Raw genomic sequence first — 11,309 nt, forward strand, 5'->3', positions numbered from 1 at the left:
ATAGGGCTATGACAACAGCATATTCTTTTCCTTGCTTTGACTCTCGACTATATACCTGACACAGTTAGACACAATTTATCAACCCAGAACCATATCACTCTACATAAAAGCATATAAGATATCAATGGATATATACCTGAGAATCAAAATAAGGAAAAGAATATGCTGTCGTCATAGCCCTAGTAATAAATAATTACTTAGAGTACAATTAATAATTAATTAGAGTATAATAAATTATTAATTAGTGTATAATTGTTTTATCGTTATTTCCATGGCAGGTGCTCGTCTGACCTCCAATCTCTGGTCCCCCCTCGCCAATCTTTCACGAAAAACACCCGTCTAGCCGAATCCACTGTGAAAAATTTCCCCCACTCTTTATATGTGCCTAAATCAAAACGTGGATTCCATGAACAAAGCTTCTTTCTTAGAACTGCACGCCTATGGAACTCTGTTCCGTCTGCCTGCTTCCCACCGGACTACAACTTGGATGTGTTCAAGTCCAATGTTAACAAATTCCTAATGAACCGCCCCCTTAAGTAAACACTTCATCAAATCTCCACACTAACGTACTGTATTTGCAATAACCCTTATCCCTGAGTGGCTTCCGGGCCTTGATAAGTGGTGATCACTGTGTAAAAAAAAATTAATTATGAATGAATATAATAATTAATTAGTGTATAATTAATAATTACTTAGTGTATAATTAATAATTACTGAGTATAATTAATAATTATTGACTATAATTAAGTGTTATACCCTGTCATGACTGATGGAAAGGAAGTAAACTACCCCCCCCCCCGTTTATTAAGTAAAGAGTTCAGTTCGAAATTCTGTACAGACTACTGAAGTTCAACTTAAGATTCCCGTGCTCGACAAGGAGCACCCAGAGAATGTCGGAAGTTACATCAGCCGAAACTCTGTGAGAATAAAATAAATAATGAGAACAGTAGCCGGGACATTCCAAATAATATAAACTATGATTAATTAATAGTTAATTAACAAGTTTGAGTCGTAAATAATTCAGAAATAATACTCCTAGTGTTTTGCATGATAATTTTATTGAAAAATTTTGAATTATTTTTTTTTTCTATGTTTACTTTCAACTAAAACCAAAAATACGAAACTTCGGAGTGTAACGTTAACTCATTTTTCTCCTTTGCCAAACATGGCGCTAATACATCTCGAGAAGATCAGAGGTTACATACCCCCAAAACGTTGTGCAAATAACACTCAAGGTGAGAACATTAGTTCGATTAATCTAAACAATACGATAATACCTCATCTCAAATTTTCAGAATTGTGACCATCATGCAGGGGCATTTTCATGGTTATATCTACTGATTGAAATTGATACACATAATTTAAGATACGTCTATAAAATGCTGTCTGTTGATTGTTTTGTTACGCTTTATTTACAAATATTAACTTTACTTGTATAATACGTATAAGTGTCAAATAGTATTAACATCGATAAACGCACAGATAAAGTAGTCACATCTTAAGAAGTTGACCCATTTCTTCCCAGTAATTGAGATTGATCGGTAATCCACGTGAACTGCCCGAGGAAAGTGCGTCGATTTTGAATACTTGTTTGTCAGAAACTTTGAAGCCAAAAACATAGGATTAATATTCGTAGAGTCAATCAATAGCAGAGGAAAGCCCCCGGCGTCACTCAATGTGTTTAAGCACATTGCAAACAGGGAAGCTTTTGGATATCTGCAATGAACCTATTTTTTAGCTACTTCCACGCTTCTCGATAAGGGGTTATGACCGTGGATCGATTTATTCATACATTGATTTGTCAAGAATAGCTTAAAAATACATTTTCATCGAGCAGATTCACACGCATAGATCGAGCTTGAGATCTGTCCAAGCATCTATGTAAACGTACTGTCCGTTGGCAGCAGCGGCTCCCGCGCTTATATTTTAAATATCTTTTCTTTTTTTCTCTCTCTTTTACGCCCGAAACAGTTTGTTAGTCAAGGAAGCAAGAATTCCAGCTTTTAGCAGTACGAACGAAGAAACTATTTGAGTAGGAGGCTTTACCACATCTAGGGACCTCAACAGTGAAGGGGTGGGATTTTGTTGCTTTTCAGGTTAATCGGGGTGTGTACGTTGAGAGGGGGTGGGGGCACAAGTATTATAAGTTATTTAGAGGGCATTCTATTAAAATACTTGTAAAACATTGCGGCGATGGAACAGTAGTTGGTCAGTAGTGTGTGGTTTAGTAGATTTGGGACTCTTTTTGTATCTTGTCTTAGCCTGAGAGACTAGTGGTAGGTGTACATATTTACTATGCCTCCCCACGGGACAAAGTTAGACACCAGGGTCGTTTTTTAACGTGGAGAAAAGGTACAAAAATTAAAAAAATTGTCTCAGTCGTGAAGGACTGATCCTTCACCGAAAGAGAACAAGAAATGGAAGTGCAGCATCTGAAGAACAGATACTACACTTTGATCTTGACCTAGTGGTAGGTGTAACATCCAAGATGTGACAACAATACTCTATGCATGGACGAATTGTAGCTTTGTGAAGATTCTAGAAACCATATTCTCATTTATATTTTTAATAGTGTGGAAGCAATCCTTCTAAGTTTTCCTAACTATTTTTATCCTAAACAAGGCATAATGCCACTTAGATGTAAGCGACTACTATTTGGAATCACATCTAACAAAAAATTGTGGGGAGTTGGGCTGCGAGGTGTCTGTTTAGAGCACATTGAAACTTCTGCAGGCTATTACAGCCAGGGAAGCAGGAAACACGGAATTGATTCCAAAGTTTAGCAGTCATAAGATAGAAACTATTAGAGTAGAATACTTGCCAGTTTAGAGGGACGTCTACAGTGAAGGGGTCGGATTTTGCTGCTTGTCCAGTTAATAGGGAGTATGAACGCCGAAGTGAGCACAAGTGATATAATTTCATCGGAGCACATTCTATTTTTTATCGGTCTCTTATACCAATAAATATCAGATCGGTGCAAAAGGTTTTGCCATTTTAACCGATTGTAATTTATTTCATGCATATTTTTATTACTGAAAAATATCACTATAATTAATTTAGACATTTTCCCTATATTTTTAAACATTATTCATGTTTTTCTGTAATAATCTCACCCATGTTGACCCGAAAACGATTTCCTTAATCAACAAAAGAGGGTCAGCTTCCATCATGATAATGCTCGTCCTCACAGGGCACTACTGAAACATGATGTCCATACACTCAAACAGCATCATATTGTCTTGCTTGGAATCATGAGAGTTAGGGGGAGTTAAAGGTGGAGACACTTAGTCAATAAATCCAGATACGAGATGCATTTTTTTTTGTATAGGCATTCTTATTGATAGTACACACAGGAAACTCTAGTCTCCTTCAAAGTAATCTCCTCTGGCTGCAATGCATTTGTTGTAGCGTTCCAACAACTTCCAGAAGGCCTTTTTTGTGAGCGTGTTAATTGCCCTCGTCACAGCCTCTTTCATCTCTTCAATTGCCTCATACCAACAGCCTCTAAGGTTTTCTTTGAACTAGGAATTAACGAAAAGTCACGGGGAGCAATTTCTGGACTATAGGGAGGGTGAGGAATTGTCTTGATGCTCATCTGGTTCAAATAGTCTGTGGTCCTCTCTTACCACCATTCGCGCAAATCTTTCGCATTTTCAGTTCATCGCGATTAACCGTGTGTACAGTTCCCACACTAACATTAAACTGTGCACTTCTTGTCTCTCTAGACACACGACGGTTCTTACTCATGAAATTCTTTATTTGGCCAATCAACTCTTGTGTTCTGATATTATCACTCACAGACCCCTTGCCTTTCTTGAATCTATTATACCATTCAATGTATAGTAATAATATACTGAATAGTCAAGTTTCTACAACAATTTTAAATTCCTGTACAAAGATGTCTGGAAAATTAATGAAAACACCTCGTACTTTAGCAAAATAATAAAACAATATACAATTTTCAAAGATGGCTGAAAAAATGGATCTCTCAATTGAGATGACAGTTCCCCAGCGAAAGTTATCGCCGAGTAGAAATCTGTTATATTGCAAGGGGATTTTAAACATGCTTTGTTTTCTATTTGTTGATTTAATTTGGATAAGACGTAGTAAAATATTGTCATGTTTGTTTGGCTGGGTGGCAGAACTCTGGCGTAGTTTGATAATAAAATTTCTTTAGAAGAAAGGAAAAGAGAGGGAAGGAGAAAAAGAGGTTTCAAAGAGAGAAAGAAAGAAAAGAGACAGAAATGCTAATCTCCAAACGACAGAGAAGGGGGAAACCACTAATTTATAAAACCGGTTGTTTAGCAAATAATAAACTCTTTTCGCCTCGATCGACCAAGAGTGCAGATCTGCCTTTTTTCTCCTCTCCCCCGATCGACTCAAGAAATATATCTATGCACTGTGAATCCTGAAAATCTTAAAATTAGTTTGAAATCCCCAAGCACCAGAAAGCTAACTGAACTTTGTTTTAATCCAAAAGTCCTGCACCTAGAACCTGAATATTTAACTTTCCTCGTCGGGTTGTATCTGGAAACATCTTATCTATATATTAATAGGATAGCGTGTTTGTTATTTATTTTGTGTGTCACGCTTACATCCGAGTGACTGTCATTTAATTGTTATGGACTTTCATTTCTTGTAATAAATAATTTTACCAAGAATTTTTCATAAGTTTTGGCTTCAGCTTCGATTATAGCTGATAGCACTCAAGTCATTTTTTTTATAAATAATTTTACCAAGATCTCTTTATAAGTTTTGATTTCGGTTTCCATTATAGCTGATGGCACTTAAGTCATCTATTTTTTTATAAATAATTTTATCAAGAATTTTTCATAAGTTTTGGTTTCGGTTTCGATTATAGCAGAAGAAACTCAAGTTATATATATGTGCATATATTTTTTTCATAAGTTTTGGCTTCGGTTTCGATTAAAGCTGATGCATCCAAGTCATATGGTTATATTTTTTTTATTTCTCAAATAGTAACTTTATAATATATAAAAATTGATAGAACATTAACTCTTTAATAATATAAACAAAATCTGCAAGAATAAAACTATCATACTTAAGCGTGCTTTACGACTGGACTAAGCCGGGTGTCCCTGCTAGATTAGATGAATACCTTTGCAGTTTTAATAAAAGAGCTACAATAATATCAGAGCGTCTCCATTTACGCTGAACGTCTACAGAATGCCAACATCAATATATTACATATGAATGAGACCTCTGTGGAATTTCCGCAGGTACCGCTAGTGAATAATTATTCTTGTTTATAAGAAAAGAATTTCCGAGTCATAGTGATTATTGATGATTTTGATTGTAGAGAATAATCCAGTTAATTTCTATATCTACCCTTAACCCGACACCAAGCTTAAGCTGAGAAAAGCGAAAAACCAACAACGCCAGAGCACCTACGGTGAAAACTCAACCACAGCGTCTGACAACGAACGGCTAACCAACGTGTCAAAGGTATTGCCACACAGAATTAGAGCTGTGTGCGTTTTGTACCCTCTGGACATTAGAGCGTTGTTCCAGTAACAAGTAAGTATCTGGTTACATTTTTAGGGTCCATCACTAGACGAAGATAAGAGTGTAGCTCCGGGGTCTTCGGGTTAGTCCCTGCGTTTAGGGACTTGAAACGGCCTGGTTACACTAATTGGTTCCGTGGAGCAGGACTGTGCGAAACACTCACCGACATGTTACATTACTGACCTAGCAGAATTTGGTTGGGAAATCTTGCACTTTTCTGTATATTCTCCTGTTCTAGGTCCCTCAGATTATCATGCATTTATTACCAAAACGAAAGACTTAATGAGAAGCTCTGTATATTTCATCACACAAAGAACTTGAAGCATAAGAACTTTTACTAAAATAACACAATTAACCGGAAAATGATTGATTTATCGTTAGACAAAAGAAACAAAACGCATCGTCTATTTTGTCTGATGTTTATATCGAGGTTTCAATTAGTTTTACAGTCGATAATTTGTGTTACGTTATTTAAAGAAATTGCCTACGACAAGCTATAAAGCCACTATATATAAGAACCTAAAATATTACTCCAAGGTCAAAAACTAGCCAATGATAAATGTTGGGTGGATGCTGATCAAGAAAACAGAAATTCTTCCCCCTTTTTTCATAAACATCGCTCATGGAATGTGAGGACTGAAGGACAAAATAATAAGGAAAGTGAGAGTTAAAAGGGCGGTGAAAGTAAAATTAATGTTCACTTCCTACTCTGTCCATTAATTTCCGGAAATAGTAGGTAGGTATTTACCTCCCTCCCATCGTGATACAGTAAATAGCACTCTTCCCTTGCAAAAAATGCCTGTGAAACCCTGTCGGTATTCTTCAGTGAGAGCGCCTCAGGCAACAACAATAAAATTGCTTCATCCGAAATCCCGGCTGTCAATGCCTGGGAGAATGGACCTCATAAGATTAGACAATCCGACAGCCAAAAAGCCACCGGACTGGCCTAGTTTCCGGTAGACTGGTTTTCGAGAGTAGAATCTTGACTTGTATGCAATACTAATCGCAACAGAACGCCAAATTAATGGCGCGAGCAAATTGTCATGGATGTTATAGTAGATCGGCTTTAGTTCATATTCTGTATTACTACCGAAAATATTATTTTGATGCTGTAAACTTTTAAGCAGGCTTCAATGTTAACTTATTCATAGTTTCCGGTGAACATTGAGTTCATTTCTCATTCTGCTGTCGAAAGTGTCTGTAGAATCTAAGATGGCGTTTGGGTTGTGAACGAAGAGATTCTGACATTTTGACAGTTCCGGTGATTGCAGAATTGAAATCCTTGTACAATAGCACCCCCTCCCACTACTTCAGTTTGATTCGTCTTTCTTTAACATTTCTTGAGTATATTTCAGTCCCACTGACGTCGACATTATGTCCGTCTGCAACGACACCTACGTCATAATAAAGTAATAATGTTCCATGTACGATATAATCACGTTGTCACGTCAGTTTTTGTTTGATCACCGAATTTAAGCAACGTTGGGCCTGCTCAGTATCAGATGGGTGACCATTTGGGAATACGAAACGTTGTGTGTAGGAGGACGTCGACACCCTCATGCAAGAAAAGCAAAATCCTGACGTCATCATTTTCTCTGTCGAGGCGATACAAGCACCTGGGGACTGCTTATTAATTTCATATTCCCATGAAACTTGCTACTTCGGAAAAAGTAGGTTCAACTCCCTTTTTGTTAATTACACCAGAAGAAAGAAGAACAACAGCAACATTTACACTTTTGTTATGTAATTTTAAAAGTTACGACTACTTACTTAAATTTTTTATTGTGTTGATTTGAATGTTTTGAAAATAAATGGAAGATTTCAATTTACAAAAAGCAATATTTATTTTCATATTTTTATTTTAGATTATGAAGAGGGTGTCTGGGAACCTGTGACCATGTATTCACACTTGAAATGGCAATAAAAAGACTGTTATTCATGAACATGGTGAAATCGATACATACATACATACATTTAAACAGACCGGTGAGATTTATATTATAGATTATATAAAAGGAATTGCTGTGTATGTGTCAGTGTGTGTGAGTTCGTTCCCTATAGACTCCTAAACGCCTTAGCCAACTTTTTGAAATTTCACACAAATGTACTTTATGTGCCTTGCAGTGTTTTTTTAGAAAGGTTATGTATCGAAATGACTCTAAGTATTGATAATTGGAGAAAAAAATCAGATGAAAGAAGGAACATGCGATTCAGACTAAAGTTAACACCTTATACAGCCTAACATCACAAGTGTATTTGAGAAGTTTTATCACCACAAAAGCAGAAATGTCAGGGATATAAAATATAAATATGTTCTTTGATATGATAACTGCCTATTCGAAATAAATTCTTCTGTTTAGAGCACAATTGGATAATGGTACTTGACTTTTGCATTTTAAACTTTAATTCAACCTATTATATAAAATAACTCTATAAAAAAAACAGTATGTTTTCTACAGTACAATGTAAGCTGCAATGTATTGTAGACTAAATAATTGCAAGGAGGTATGTGAAGCATCCTCCCGGTGCACTGCGGGTGGTCCCTAGCTAGAGCAAGCAATTAATCAGTTTGATTGAAAAATGAGCGATTTCGTCGATTTCGATGACAATCAAATATGGGAGGGCGAAATATCCGTTAATCCTCATTCAATTCCAGGCAACGTCGGGTCTCCCTGCTAGTAAATTAACCATGCTATGTTTAAGTATATATACTAAAATATACATGATATAAATTACAATGGTTAAAATGACCTTATTAAAAACTAGCAAACACTTTTGCATCGATCGGGTAATAAACCTTCGATTTCAAACATAGGGTCGTAAATTTTCTTTTCGGAAATGTCAACGGTGAAAAAAAAGCCAACCATAATCCATTTAAATCGAAACGGGGAGTTTTATTTGACGAAAACTTATTTAATCATCCGAAAAAGTAAACCATCTGTTTTTTTTTTTGTTTTTGTTTTTTGTTTTTTGTTTTTTGTTTTTTTTTTTTCACCGACAAAAGAAGGGAGGGCCTATAAATTCACTTTTGTCCATTCGTCCGTTCGTCTGTCCGCACTTTTATCGATAACTACGGCTTGGAATTTTTGGAAATTTTGCACAAACATTAAACATGATGTGAGTAAAAAAGTAACAGAAGGATTCCCGGGAAAACTCCGGTTGCGCCCCCTAGGGATGCATTTGGGTTAAAATGGCTAAGATTGACACTTTTGTGCTTATTAAAAAAAAAATTGATGTCTTGGATTTTTATAAAACTTTCTGAAAAGTTGTAACTAGCTGATTTCTATATAATTTTCTTTGTCTATATTTTGCGATAACTCTTGGGTTTGCCCCAGGGGCTCTTTTAGGGTTGTTAAAAACACTCCAATTTTGGGACTATTTGGCCAAAACTTTTCTGTGTATGTCTATTTAGCAGTTTTGCATGGTGCTGAACTCAAATTTACATATGTTAAGGATAAAACTGCACTGTCTGTCCATTTTCACCAGGATTTTACGTCCCCTGGCGACTTTGGAGGCTAAATAGTAGGGAGGGCAATGCTGAACATAGTCATATTTTTATGCCTCGTTCACTGTGCACTCACTTGTTTTATTCACGTTCACTCCAAACTATGCACATCGCCACTTGGACGTAAATAGTTACTATTTGGGGCCATGTTTAGGAGAGATGAGCAAGATGATGGTTTACGGTATATTTAAACTTCTGCGTGTTAGTACAGTAAGGGAAGCTGGTAGCAGGAAGCGAATTCCAAAGTCTAGCCGTCTGATAAAAGAAAGTATTAAAGTCGACGGCTTCTCGGCAATTAGGGACTTCTACAGTGAAGGGGTGTGATTTTGTTGCTAAATATTTTTGTTAGGGATATGTACGTCGAGGAGGAAGAAGAGCAATGGGTCCATCAGAGCACAATCCATTAAAATACTTGTAAAACAGGCATAGAGATATTCTGAAAATATGTTAGCATTAAATTAATAAAGAATGAAAATATTAGATAACGTAATACTTTTTTCAGATCATTACCCCCTACGTCCTCTACTATTTTCATTTGTCAAATTATTTCCATTTTAAATATGAGTCGTCAAATTAAAAAAAAGGATCAAGTAAAAAAATAATTGCAAGTAAAAATAGAATTTATCAAATCATCGAGTATATTTTTGGATGTGAAAAAGTTGTGTGCGACCGATTCAATGGCAAACTGACTTATTTCCCTTGACTAAAATTGACTTAAATCAATTAGTAGTAAGTCTACGCTGCTTTCCTTTAACGATTACAAGAAGCCTTTTCAACTGCCGATATCCATGACAAATAACACCTACCTGAGAATTTTTCCTTCAAACTCTTCGCCTTAACTTTCACAGGCAATATGAACTAGAAGAAATACGTTGATGACATTACGAAGGCTGCTGCAAAGAAGGTGAGTTCGTTCTATCGAGGTAGAAGACTACTCACACTGAGAGTATCCTGTATCCCTATGTATGGAGTATTGTTGCCATATCTGGGCTGGTACATCTACCACTAGTATTTCCCTCATGGATAGGGTCCAAAAAGAGTCTTCAATCTAATAGGTTTCACTTTGATAACTAAGCTCTAACCCCTGTCCCATCGCCGCAGTGTTGCATCCCTGTCCCTGTTTTACAAGTATTTTAATAGATTGTGCTCTGATGAACTCATTGCACTTGTGTCCCCCTCGATGTAGATATCCCCCAACAAACCAGCTTAGCAACAAAATCACACCCTTTTATTGTTGAGGTTCCTAAACTTCATGAAGCTTTTTACTTTAATAGTTTCTTCCTTCGAAGAACGAGACTTTGGAATTCCCTTCCTGCTACCTGCTTCCCAAACTTTACTGATATGCAGAAGTTTAAATGTAAGGCAAACCAACATCTTGTTAATCATTTCTAAGCATGGTCCCAAATAGTGATAAAAGCTAGTAAAAAAAAAATTTTTTTAAAGAGCCTGCCATTTTTAAACACAATAACGTAATTGTAGTTGATTTTTTATTACAAATACATCTAGTGGGTTTTTTTTTCGTAATTTTTGGAATTCATGCTAATACGCGTAAGTACGTGATAATTTTTCCACCTAAAATGTGTTCGTTGAAAAAATGGCTAATCTAAATAAGCACCATAGATTATTCAAAGACTTCCAGTAAACGCTGGATTGTGAGAGGAACGTTGATTTCTGCATTGCAATTTGTGGTTGTTGGTTGGTTGTTTTTGTTCTTACGGCGTATCAACCCTTTTCAGGTTATTTAATGCCGAATCCAAAGATTTTGAAGAAAAAATTTTTAATAGAATATATTTGTTGTTTTCAAGTCGGTTTCTATTTAACCCATAGTTGGGACCCTAACAGGTACTACCACTCCGGGTCAGAGTGGACCTGGGAGCAATGGCAATTAAAGGGTGGCTCCACACTCCCCAAAGCCCGCAAGCTGGGGCCTCACGACTGGATATAGTTTAAGTTCATATCCAGGACCACAATTCGTGGTAATGTGATAAAACAATATTCACATAGTCAATGTTTTGGGGCTGTTTTTTTTTTGTTTGTTTTGTTTTGTCTTTTTTTTTTTGTTTTTTGTTTTTTTCGTTGCCGGCCATATGCATCTGATTAAATGGTACCCTGGGAACAGATGAATGGAGCAAACACACGCGTATTAATATAAAGAATGCAATAATGTTTGCTTTACTCGAAATTTATGGAGTTTTTGATATCCAAACCTTTAGATATTATTTGTAAAGGTTGGTGAAATAAAACCATAAAAAATAGTCTAACTTTAAAAGTTATTTTA

Source organism: Euprymna scolopes, chromosome 20 (genome assembly GCF_053919585.1).
Source record: "Euprymna scolopes isolate OS-2025 chromosome 20, ASM5391958v1, whole genome shotgun sequence".
NCBI classification, from domain to species: Eukaryota; Metazoa; Mollusca; class Cephalopoda; order Sepiida; family Sepiolidae; genus Euprymna; species Euprymna scolopes.